The sequence below is a fragment of the Falco naumanni genome, chromosome 9 (genome assembly GCF_017639655.2).
Source record: "Falco naumanni isolate bFalNau1 chromosome 9, bFalNau1.pat, whole genome shotgun sequence".
Classification (NCBI taxonomy): Eukaryota; Metazoa; Chordata; class Aves; order Falconiformes; family Falconidae; genus Falco; species Falco naumanni.
This window is the reverse complement of record NC_054062.1, coordinates 21,449,717-21,463,168: the sequence shown is the minus strand read 5'-3', so window position 1 is coordinate 21,463,168 and position 13,452 is coordinate 21,449,717. Positions and strand designations below refer to the sequence as shown.

Below are 13,452 nucleotides of genomic sequence, written 5' to 3'. Positions count from 1 at the left end.
GGTATTATAAATACTTTGACATGTGTTTGTAGAATGATATACAAATGTTACTGTTAGAGAGCACTTACAAACAGCTGCTCTCCATAAAGGCTGCCATCAGATAATTATCAGAAGGACAGTAGAGGGAAGGCTCACTTCGATTCTTTCTTTTGCTTTATTTAACTTCAGATTTCTCATATGGAAGCACTCAGCAGCAGTCAGCCATATACTTTACTTGCAGATTCATCTTATTTGCCCTCCTTCCCTTCCTTGGTAGGCTTGGTAAGTCCCCTTTTCTGGAAAGGAAGTTGTTGGATCCCCTTTTTGAACTGTGATCTGCCTTTTCACAACACCACTTTCAGGATCTTGTATAAAATATGAACAATCTGAATCTTTATGTGGAAACCTTGACAATTTTTTTTGTTTTGAACAAGTTGTGGCAGTGGATTGGCACAGAAGAGGAAGATAGATGTCTGTGAGAATGACTGAGAAAGAAAGAAGCTGATTTTAAAGCTTTGGGTTATGAGAAAGATGATATGAATGTATTTTAAGAATTATGAGACTGAGATGTAAGAAACCTTGAGATCTACTTCTTATTCTGCATTACGTTCCCAGCACAAACCCCTATATCTCTCAGCTTCCCTACTGTAAAACCTTGGAAGGACACAGAGAAACTAATTACAACAGCTTTTTGGTAAACAGTAGACTAGCATATATTGAAATCTACTTTAAAATATGAAAACTAAAAATTCACCTCTTTTTCTCATCTCCCCTTCTCTTGAACACTGTCAAAGAAGAGAGGTGGAAGAAGGGGGAGGGAATAAAAGATAACAAGGGTAAAAAAAGGAAAACCAGTTTAGCTTTGTGGATAGAATTGCATCCACTTTTAAAGCTTCAGTAGTGAGTTTGTGCTTTTTCCTTATGTAGAAGATTCTAGACACATTCTTATTTGAAACTTCAGGAGCTCCTAATTATAACTAAGGAAAATGTCCACTTTTTAAATTAAAGAAAACCTTTAGGAACATTTAACAATTACTTTTGCAGAGTCCTCTGAGGTCACCTAATAAAGAACCTTACCATTACAGAGAGTATTTTTCCCCCTTCACATTCAAAATCCATTTCTAGACCTGCTTTCATAATTGCAGCAAAATTAAAAACATAACAATAATACTGTCAATCTCTCTCTCTAATGTCAATGTTTTACCCCTCATGGCAAAGTAGTTTCTTCCATGCCAGGTAATACGTCTTTGACATAAGGGAGCAATCCAAACAACTCAGCAAACACCTCTGTGTTTCCAGACAAGGGATATATAGGATACAAGCTTTCCATGGACACTGATGTTCAGATGGCTGAAACCATCACAGTAAATCTTGGTTTTCCCCTTTAGTATCTCTCATCCTACTCCTTCTCTTGTTTCCCTAAGCACATCTTTCAGCAGGTTACCTCCTTTCTGAATTTGCTGGTGATAGTAACAGTATCCAGAATGCATTAATTACAGCCTGCAAAACCTTTCTCTGTGCTTGTGTAGCATCCTACTCCATGCCTGCTGTCCCACTGCAGCACCAGGTGGTTGAATGGCCCCAGTGGCACTGCTTCCCTCCAGCTATTTCAGCAGAACTCTTCAGAGGGGCTGTTCATCTGGTGCATCCGACAAGTCCCCCAGCAGAACAGAAGTTGTGATGCTGCACAGCACCCGGGGAGCCCTGCTTTCTATTAGTGTGTGCCCTGAATGAGACATGATTCAGGCAAAAAGTGGAGAAATGCAAGACTTCCTAAGCTTGTTTCACAGGGAGGAAACTGATATAGTAATTCTACTGTCAGGACTAGGCTCTCAAATTAGAGGCCAGTGCCCAGTGAGCTGGAGACAGTGCATGAGAAAAGGCAACAGCGCTCAAAGGGAAATATCAACTCCCTGGGAACCCATGCCCAAAGCTGTCATTGTCTTTGATGAGACACTTTAATAACCGGGCTTTAGAAGGTTTTTGCTCGTTTGCTATTATCTCAGCACCAGTCTCAGCCTTTACTCACAGCAGCACAAGCAGCACTAATCTATCTTTAGCAAAGGGGCAATTCCCCATCTTATGTATCACTGCCCACAAAAAGAAAAAAAAATCCCTTGCAGTGAGGATGTTTTCAGATATTTTATTCAAAGTATCATTCATTCTGGACTGAGTTTATTTAGTTGGACCAGAAAAAAGAAATATTTGGAGGCTAGGTTTTTGTCAAGTATCAGTTAAGATACAGCTGGGATTATTTTCCCCCATTTAGCAATTATAGTGCTTGTATGGATATTTTTCAAACCCAGCATCATATTTTTTTGTTGTTATAAAAGCCCTCTCTCTCTCCTGGGACTCCTTGTGACAGACTTACGCATGCATTCCCTTCAGAGATGACATTTTATTTTCTTTGGCAAGCACTGTTGTCTGATGACAATTTTCATTATTAGACTGAAGTTAGATAATATTCTTCGCTACACTTCTTTTTCAACCACAAATAGAAAAGGAACCTATTACAATTTCAATGTATGTTTTCATCTGAGGACCAAGTAGTGATCTGACATTTCTGTTTTTACTGAGACAAAACAGTTATGAAGTACAAATCTTGTATTGATCTCTCAGATTTGACCCTTGCTCATCAGGGAATAATTCTCTTCTTTCTTCCTTTTCTCTTGTATATTTATTTTGCTGCGTAATACTTGAGTACTTAACAATCATTAACAGTCTGGGTTTGCTTTGTTTCTCTTTTTAAAATCCTAATATTCTGTGAAGTAGAAACCTCCCCCCTACCTCTTTTATATTGGAAAACAGAAATGCAAGGGAAAAGGAAAGGCTGTCCCAAGGTTACAAATAGCTTCTGAGGCTGAGGGATTCAAATAAACCACCTGAACTGCAAGACAATCCCCCAGCTACAGAAAGAGCCTTCTCTCAACATGACACTACTGTCTTCTGGAGTAGGGAAAGCTGACATCTGAAAACTGAACTTCTTTCCTTATCTACACCAAACACTTACCTGTATGCTACTCTCCCTTCCTCTTGTTTCCCAACCTGTGTGAGAAGTATGAGAGCTGTTTGCGTATTTCATAGTGATAGCGTAAGGTTCATCTTAAAATATTTTGGAATATCTGCATAACAGCAAGATACAATTGCCATGTAATCATCTCTTTCCCTTCTAATTTCCTGAACTTTCCAGCACTGATTTTATACTTAAGTAATTTCTTCGCATTTTGGTCTGCATTCATGGATAACATTTTCAATTTGAGATGGTCAAAACATTCTTTAATACACAGATATTTTTAAAAACAAAAAATAGTTTGTAAACTAAGGATAACTTCCCTATAATCCAGTGAAAATGCAGAAGAAAAAATATTTTAGAAACGTTTGTAGTTGAAAAAAACAAAGCATTTGATGAAGAAGCAGCTGTATGCATAAATTCTTAGCAAAAGTAAAATATTTAACAGAAATCAGTCAAAACTGATTAGTTTATTTACTTTAGTTTGACAGTTTGCACTATAAATAATAACTACATTCCAGAAAATGTAGGGAGAAAAAATACTGTTTTTCCAAAATGTTCCATTAAGAGTAACAGGAATTTAATTTGGCTCAACTGATCTAACTGCAATATCACTTCTAGAAGGGAAAGCATGTACTAGAGGAAGAGGAAAAACTCTACACTTTCCTTCAGCTCTGGAAAATCTCTCCAAAGCAGAAAGCTCTCAAGACCTTAGCTTTATAAAACCCTCTATCTTTTGGACAGCTCTGGACATTCCGTCATGCATCCTTCTTTGCCCTTCTGCCCTGTATTTTTTCATAATCTACCTGTGTGCTAGTTCAGACCTGTAAAAGAGCTCTGGCCCCTCCTCTTCCATCATGTGATTAGATCTATTTTATTCTTCCCTCATTTGCCCATGTGTCGTACCTCCTACACACCCTTCACTCAGATTTCTAAGCTCTTTGGAGCAGAAATCATCTGCTGTAGCATGTGTTTACACAAGATAAAGACTGCTGGGGGTCTTAGTAACTATTATAAATACATGGAAATTATAAGTGCAGAGAAGCATATGGCCAAGTTTTCCCCATAATAGACATATCAGTAAAAGTTTCCATTATTCAGGATGGTGGAAATTAGACGATTTTCCTATATTACGTCTAATACTTTTGGTTGTCACCCACAAAGCAGCACAGATATCCAGGAATTTTGTACTTTCTTCTGGAACAAGGTGGCCACTGTTGGAAACATTGGATAAGATGAAACAATGGTTCTGCCGTAAGATTTCTACATTACACTGGCTTTAAAAACAGCTTTCAATAATTCACAGGACTTAGAAAATATTTAGATACCATTCATTCCATTCTTGTCATTGTTCATCAGTGGCTTATGTTTTGTAAGTCTCTGAACTACTATCACATTTGAACACCAGTATTAATATCAACAGAGTTGGCATTAACTTGTATGCTAAATATACATAAAACTTATATGTATATGTCCTATATATAGCTTATGTAAATTGACTATCAAAAGAGGATTCAGAAGGTAATCAGCTCCTTCAATAGTTCTTCCAATGGACATGTCTTAGTAAGCAATACCTCTAATAAACAAATACTGTAAAGAACAAAATCTTCTCACCATCTTACAAACTGAAAAACTATAGATAAACTAACATGTAATATACAGACTCATCCTTAAAACACCTCTTCCAATGGGACTGTGTGGAAGTCACAAGTGCTATAAAACATCAGACTTTCACTCATTTTTATGGAGCTAAAACAATGATACTGAGGATTCATCTTTCTCGAATCTACCAGCAGTGTTATTTGGCTTTGGTTTGGGTTTTTTATTTTTTTTTTTGATTGGTTGGGTTTTGGGTTTTGTTTTGTTTTGGTTTTTTTTTATTTTATTATTAGTCTATGTGAATTTTAAACACTCCAAAACAAGTAGCTAAAATATGTACTTTGAGGGTCCAATGTTCTTTAGACATCAGATAAATTTGATTCATTCCAATGTAATCACCGATGGTATGAAATTATGATTTCTAGGACCCTGTTGTCTACCTGAGTTTGATTGAATTACGAAGTTGAGATATTCTGACATAAACACATCTTTAGGACAAACAAAATGAGCTGTTAACAGTTTTATAAGGTATTGCACCTGGACATACACTTTAATAAAACTGTACTGTGCACCACTTGTTTCCCTTACAAACACTGGATTTCCCCTGAGATTTTCCCAGACGAAAAAATGGCTCTTACAAGTTGAATTGTTTATTTGGCTGTTGAACCTGATGACTAAAAGAAAGCCTGGTATCAACCACATATTGCTAGTAAATGCAAACTTGTCTTACAGAGAGCAGTCGCCATTCCTCCCCAGGTCCAACAAGCTCTGTGCTCCCCAGAGCCAGTGGGTAATTTTGCTACCTGCATATTCATCAAAGTCACCATACCAAAAAGTTACATTCACAGCAATCTATATATCATCAAAAGATGACAGGAAAACATTCCTCTTTTAACATCTGTCTTTGAATGTAAGGTTACTGCCCTGGGTTAACCCTGGCTGGATGCCAGGTACCTACCAAAGCCACTCTACCATTCCTCCTCCTCGGCTGGACAGGGGAGAGAAAATATAACAAAAGGCTCGTGGGTGGAGATAAGGGCAGGGAGATCACTCAGCTGTTACCGTCTGGGCAAAACAGACCCCACTTGGGGAAATTAGTTTAACTTATTACCAATAAAATAACAGCAGGATAATAAGAAATAAACCCCAAACTTAAAACACCTTTCCTCCAGCCCTCCCTTCTTCCCGCGCTTAACTTCAGTCCTGATTTCTCTCTGTCCTCCCCGCAACGTGCAGGGAACGGGCTGGGGCTGGGTCAGTCCCTCACACGCTGCCTCTGCTGCCTGCTCCAGCGTGGGGTCCCTCCCACCGGAGACAGCCCTCTACAAACTTGACCAACACGAGTCCTTCCCACAGGCTGCAGTTCTTTGTGAACTGCCCCAGCGTGGGTCCTCGGCCAGCGACCCTGCCCCAGCCCGGGCTGCTCCCCGCGGGGCCACAGGCCCGGCCCGGAGCTGCTCCCTGCGGGCTGCCCGCGGGTCACAGCCCCCTGCGGGCACCCTGTGCTCCGGGGGTGGGATCGCCTCCGCCGTGGGCCTCCATGGGCTGAGGGGGGGGTCTGCTCCACCATGGGCACAGCACAGCGTGCCTCACCTTGGGCTTCGCCACGTGCTGCTGGGGAATCCCTGCTCCGGTGCCTGGGGTCCCCCCACCCTCCTTCTGCACTGCCCTCCATGTCTGCAGAGTTGCCTCTCACAGTCTCAATCCTCTCTTCTCCAGCTGCAATCTCTGTTCTGCAGGGTTTTTTTCCCCCTTAAATACATTATCCCAGAGGCACTGCCACTGTTGCTAACAAGCTCAGCCTTGGCCAGCAGCAGGTCTATCTTGGAGCCAGCTGACATTGCTTCTGTCAGACACAGGGGAAGCTTCTAGCAGCTTCTCACAGGAGCTACCCCTGTAGCCCTCCTGCTACCAAAACCTTGCTGTGCAAACCCAATACATTTACACTTAATGACTACTGAAAATCTGAATGACCCACCAATTGTGATACAATGCCATTTGAAGGGTCATTATGCTACACCTTCCATCATCCCTTCTGTTCTCAAAGATTTATTTTCCCAACCAAAGATTTCTGTCATCTGCAGAGTCCCTCATAACTTCAGCTTTATTTTAACACCTATACAAACTGCTGCAGATACAAGTGACCCAGAGTGCCCACGATGTTTCATCATTCAGAATTTAAACTAATTGGATATTGGGATTAAATATTTCATTCTGATGCTTCTTCCCATACTGATCTTGAATCATGCGGTAGTTCCATGTGCTTCCTACGCTGACGAGGATATTCAATTTTATGTGCTAATTTCATCTCATGCAAAAAAACATAATGCACATACCAATTCAGAATCTGACTAAAGAAAAGGTGATTCAAATTACATGCTGGAAGTGACATGAGGCAAGTACGCTGAGCAAGCTGGTAGTTCCCATTATTTTTCTTTTACTTAAGGAATTCCTCCTAAACAAGTTATCATGGAATATGGTACGAAGTCTACCTGTTGATTGGATTTACCAACTTTGCTATTCTTAAATTCACTAAAGAAAAAGCTCTCTTTCTCTCACTTATAGTTTGCATGAAAGCATCGTTTATTCTTTCTGGACACAGATCTGACCAAAGCAATTCAACCTACGCTACAGTATTGACCTAAAAAAAACATATGCAACTGGAAAACTAGCTCAGAACATCTTTGAAAGCACTGGGTTTGATTCAAATTAATCTCTAATTCCCTGAGAAGATTCCTGCTGGTCAATCCTCATGACAATTTCTTCGCATATGCTGACTTCTTGCCTCTTACACTTCCTGGTGCTTCTATGAGACAATTAAAACCAACCCTCTTCATAGTGTTTCACCATCACCCCTTCAGACTGAATTTACTCACAGAAAAAAAATCTCCAAAACACCAGTGCACCTAAACCATAGATATTGTACTGATGAACCATACAGATTTTTAGAGATCAGTTTTTCCTCATCTGCAGTGTAGTTTTTTTAAGCTTATCTCAAGTTCATCAAAGAATAAAACATTCCAAAATCACAGTTTAGCTTTCTATAAAGATAACAGAGTCAAACTGGATAAAGACAACTCTTACTGAAGATGCATCAAGATAATTTGAAATAAATGCAAGCAAGTCCTTCTTATTATCCTCGTTCATTTATACTGAATAAGTTCATTGCTGATAAATTGTACTTTACTACCACCACAGGTGCATTTGAAGAAATTCTAGTCTTCTACAAGGTTTCAGTCATTCTCATTGTTCACGGGGCATTATTAAAGTGATATTCCACTGTGAAAGACCGTATTTAGATATAAAACCTTCAGGAAAGCAAAGAGCAACAGGATACACACATGGATTTCTTCAGTTTGGTGATGTACTGCAGTTTAAGTCTCTCTTGCATTTCTTTGGAGTCTGCAGAATAGGATGCAGCTAGTGCACCAGGTAAGGACTTAAGATTGAACATGTTTACATAGGTAATATATAGTAGTCCTTTATGATCTTTCAGACCCTTACTTCATTGGATCTACCTGCTGGATGAAAAAATCATCACAGTAGGAAAGAAGTTTCCACAGCGGTGCTACAGACATCTCAAACCATGAAAAAGAAAGAGCAGGGACTTGGACACACACGTGTTGTCAACATGCGTCCAGAGAAGCTTACTTGGGTATCAAATAAAGTACATTAAAGAAATTACTGCACAGGGCATTTCTTCTTCAGAGCAGTCAAAGGCTGGGAGGTATGCTGCTATTCCCTGAATCACATTATTCTTCATTTAAAAGAGCAATGGGGCAGGCTTTTCTCTTCCTACATTGAATTTAATAGAACAGTATGTTTTGTATAAACAAAGAATGTGAACTCGGGCATGGTACTTGCTTCCTAGAACAAAGTGTAAGACTCATGACCCAGGCTACAAAAATGGGCTACAGGCCTGATACTCATTTAATTCCCTGATCTCTAATGTAATTGTAAGTTCCAGTATTAAGATGTTTAAATAACCTTGAAGCAATTAAGTTCATAGGACACTGCACAGACTTTGAACATTTTAAGTTGCAGCAATGCATTAATCATGCCACACAGAAGCCATCAATAAGGTTATCCAATAATTGGTGTTTATTGAATGCTGATGGAAACACATCAGAGTGATAAAGCTTTCAGATACCTGCTTCACATCCCATTCAAACACCAGTGAGGTCTGCAGCTCTGTGGCTGCTTTTGCTAATGAACTGCACACTACTTTCATGTAGACTTGTTCTGCAATATGGTTGTAACACAGCAATTTCTTTTGTGTGTGTTCATCAGACCAAAGCATCCTGGAGATGACTCTCAGCTTTCTTCTTACCTATCCCTCAATAACTCCTCACACATGCTCGTGTATAAGCCACATCAGCTGGTGTTCTGGTTTTGTGGCAGTTTGCAAGCAACTGTATTAGCATGACGTCTCCATTGCATTCAACTCATACACTGAAAAAGTGGCAAGGAATGCATTTTTACCAGCAGATATTTAAAGAAATCTGCCTGGCATATATGTTTTAAAGCCAGAAGGAACCACTAGTATCGTCAGTCTGTTCTCCTCCTAACAGATGCTGCACAATCTTTACCACTAACTCAAGTAGTAGAGAGAATTATTCAGGCCAACAACTGATGATGGAAGTAGATTGTATCATTGGGAAAGACATCCAATCTCAAGTCCAAGGTATGATGAATTTACCACTCCTCTTAGTATGTTATCCTCAAGGTTAATTCACTTCTCTGTTAAAAAAATCCTCTCTCTGTAACAGGTAACAGGGTATCCTGCACTTGCTTTCTGTTGTATTGTGAATTTACTAGGCAGGTTCATAACTGCTTAGATACCTGCATTAAATACATGTATTTTTGTTTAGAAAATTTTCCCATTCTGATATAACATACAACAGAAAAGGCTTATTACACCAGAATTTAGAGTAAAGTGTCAGAATTCTCATGCACAGATGCATACCTTTAAAATTAAAAATAAATTATTATTATCATTTACATTATCATTACATGTTTCTCATGAAAACCTATGGCTTCAAGTGAACTTAGTGTAGACACAAAAGACACTTTGGAGAGTATAGTCAAAACAAATGACAGACAGAGGAAGGGAGAAGCGAGTCAACTACGGAAAAGTGAAGGGAGCTGCTCAACACCACAGAGATCAGTGGCAGACCTATTGATATGGATTACATGTCTTTATTCCTAATCCAGTGAACTATCCAACTCCGATGGAAAGGAAAAATGTAATTTTTTCATGGAAGTAGAGAAACTGGAGTTATATAGAGCACAGAAATTCCTGCAGATAAACAACACATCTACCCGTAACTGTAAGTATGCATCCAAAGATCCCAAAGCAGCGAAAGAAAATGTTTGTTGGTACAGAGGGCTGATGTTTATACAGATGGATAAGCAAGGATGTATTGATTTGCCTGAAGATGAGTGAGTCAGTGGTAAAGAGCACAGTGATTACTGCTCAAGTCTTTCCTTCTGTTTCACTGATCACACTCCTGGCCCAGAATTTTACCTTTTTCTCTGGACTGCTAGGCTGTTCCTGGGCTCTGCTAGTTGATGTTTAATTTTTATTCTTTTTTAAATAATTATTATTTGTTAGAGGAGGAAAGAATATTAGAGATTCCTCCCACTTATAATTCCATTCTTCATTTTAAATTGTTAGCCCAGCACATTATGCTTTGTGATGTATGTAAAAGACCGATGGGTACTCTAGGAAACCATATTTTATGACATAGTTTGTACACTGGTTTATGGCCAATTAAAAAAAAAAAAAAAAGATACAATCTGACACCACTATACTTCTTACTGAGACAATGCTGAGGAATTGACTGTATGAGAAGAAAGGAGGAAAACTCCCGATAAAATAGCCAGATGAATAGTTTTGATGTCCCTTCCTTATTTATTTTCAGTATGCTTGTTGACACCAAATGCTTAGTAGTTTGCCTAGCAATAGCAAGGCGCATTTGCCAAGAGTTATGTGCAAGATGTGTTATCAGGTTGCCTGACGGGTGTCTGTGCTTAAAGTCTTCACACAAATGGTGTGCACAGCCCTAGCTACAAATGGGGATGTTTCTGTGCATGACTGATCACTTACTTGGAAACATAATCAAATGGAAAGTCTTAAAAATAGGGGTTAACATTCACAAGGCCTTTGTGTGGAAGGTGCTTTCCATTCCCAGAACAAGTGCTGGTAACCCAGAAAGGCTATCTAGGATCGTTAGGAAAGTGCAACATTGCAAAGGCTGGGACAACTTCTAATGTGGAAATTCCTTATTACTTTTCATCTTCAACAATACGCACCAAAGATAATCAAGTCTGCTGGAAAACTGGCTTGGTTGATTAGTGGTGCCCTAGATATTAACACAAATTATGTAGACCGTTGCAGGAGTAATGCCGTAGGGAAAGGGGGAGTTATTCAAGTAGGATAATGTTAGCTTTATTCAGACTAACTCCTTGGTTGTGTCTGTAGCCTGTCAAAGGAGATAGGCTTTTCTAGAGAATGATTCAAAGCGGTTAACTTACCACTCTAAAGAAGCTTTTTCCCTCTCCATCAATTTTAGACAGAATTAGCCTCCCTCAGTTAACATCAGCCCAAGTGAATAGTGATCTAAATGTTCTCATCAGTGTGGGAAACTAAACACCCCAAAATTATGTCACTTGATGTTGACAGCAGGGTTTAAAAAAACAAACAAACAAACAACCTATGATGCAATTTCTGATAAAATAAATCTGGATATTATTCCCCCTTCTCTGGTCTATGTAGGTAGTGACTGTTACCACTGAAATTGAGAGGGTGTAAACAGAAACAGACTAATTTACATCGAAAGGAGTATCTGGAGGTCTCTGGTCCGACCTTTTTCCAAGCAGAGCTACCCTCAAAGTTAGGTCCTAATGCAGTAAAATGAAAGGTTTTAGAATTATGAAGTGCATCCAAAACAGTCCATCACATCTTGAAGAGTGAATATTGGCAATTTCTATGGCAGATAGTTTACCATTAGACACAAGCATTAGACCAAACACACAGATAGATGGGGCTGAAGGTATTCTTGAGAGTTGGCCTGTTCTCTCATAGAAATATCCTGTGGCCATATGCATCCTTATCTATTCTAAGTGGATACTCTGTCATCCCTGATATAAGAACACCTTTCTCTTCTACTTGAATGCGTGAGGAGTGGACCTCCTTTACTGTAGGAAAATGAAGAAGATTATATGGTTTCATGACAGTAGATAGATTGTCCCACAAGCAACAGAACCCTGAACTTCAGTGCTAAACTTCAGCACTTCAACTACACAACCAAGTATCAGTCCCTAACTCATTGATCTCCAGTGTGACATGTGGTCAATAACGGTAGACAAATGGAATCAGGTATTTGGGAAAGGCCAAAATGAAAAAGGTAAGGGGGAAAAAAAAAGTTAAATGTAAACCTCTTCATTTACTAGTACTATGTTGACAGAGCTCCTCTAGTATGGGGCACCTTGCTCTTCATTTAAAATGAGAAAGGAGAAGCAACAACAATAACTCCATTTTAAACCTGCTTTCTCAGCCTCTGTTGCTGCCTTTTACTGCTTGACTGCCTTTGCACATTTATTCTCGAGCTGGGCAATTACAACCCTGTATTTTGCCCATCTGACTTGTGTTTCCCAATTTCACCTGTATTTCATCTCTCCAAAGAGCTGTTATTCACGGCTGATTACTAACCATTCCTCTGTGTGTCTGACCCATCTGAATAGCAGAAGATGTCTCCACATGAAGTAGAGGCTCTTACATCCCACCCTCTGATTACACAGCAAATCACTTTTGAAGATTACATAATAATACATAAGCAATACTCCCATAAAATACGGCTCCTCATCCTAAAAGCAAGCTGATTAAACCCACGAGAGCTCACACATACAAGACCTCCAACAAGCTTTTGCCTCACCAGCAAGGCTTTACTGTGTCTGAAGTTTTCTCCCGATTTGTAACTTCTGTTAGGAAGAAGCATGCAGTAGTTCTGCACTTAAGTGGTCAGAATCAGCCATGTAACAATTATACTTCCAGCCAGAACAATGAAAGCAATCACGAAGCAATTAGTGCAAGCGGCAGATGGTTTGCTGCTCTTTTTTTTGTCAAGACTGGCAAGAAAAAGTCATGACTGAGTAAGGGACTGTTCTGTCAGCAGTGGTAATTCAAGTCTGCTGCCCAAGGCAGAGACACAGGGGAGAGATATGTGAACAAAAGCAACCCAGTCACTGAAGCTTAATGAGTTATTGCTCATCAGCTGAACCACAGTAATTAACCACATTCACCCACACACAACACCCAAGAAACTGGGACATAAAATGACTTCAGTTAACACACATTTCCCTACCACTGAGTAAATCCCTATTCAACCAAACAAAAAAAGATCTGTAGTACTTATCATAGTGATAGACTCAGTGGGCTGTGAAGAGATTGGGGGATGATGCTATGTGACCCATTTCCTGTTCATTACAGCTGAGCAAGGAGAGGAATGCAATAACTGTTAGCTTTGCCCTCATCAGTCCTGAATTGGATGGACAACTTCAGAGAACAAAAGCAGTCCAGACCCAATGTGATACCTGTCTCTCCAGCTCTTGCTCTTTTCACCACCTGATTGTCGTGGTCCCACTTGCTGCAATGACAAGATGCAAATGGATGGCAACAGTGCTGTGGCTTCCTAGAGGGATGTAAACATGTTTTCTAGTTGATTCCCACCTGACTGTCAACAGCAAAATTAAATGACTGAGACAATCCTAACTGCAACAATCCTAACTTCATGACTGAAAATGCCTCTTCAGTGGCATCAAAGTCTGTGATATCAAAATGTAAATTCCTTACCATGAAGATA

The 13,452-nt window shown here is 39.6% G+C and overlaps 1 protein-coding gene across 4 annotated transcripts in view; it reads right to left on the bottom strand.

The window, feature by feature from the left end:
* SORCS1 (sortilin related VPS10 domain containing receptor 1) overlaps positions 1 to 13,452 on the bottom strand; it is a 304,488-nt gene that overhangs the window by 105,401 nt on the left and 185,635 nt on the right. The window lies entirely within an intron of this gene.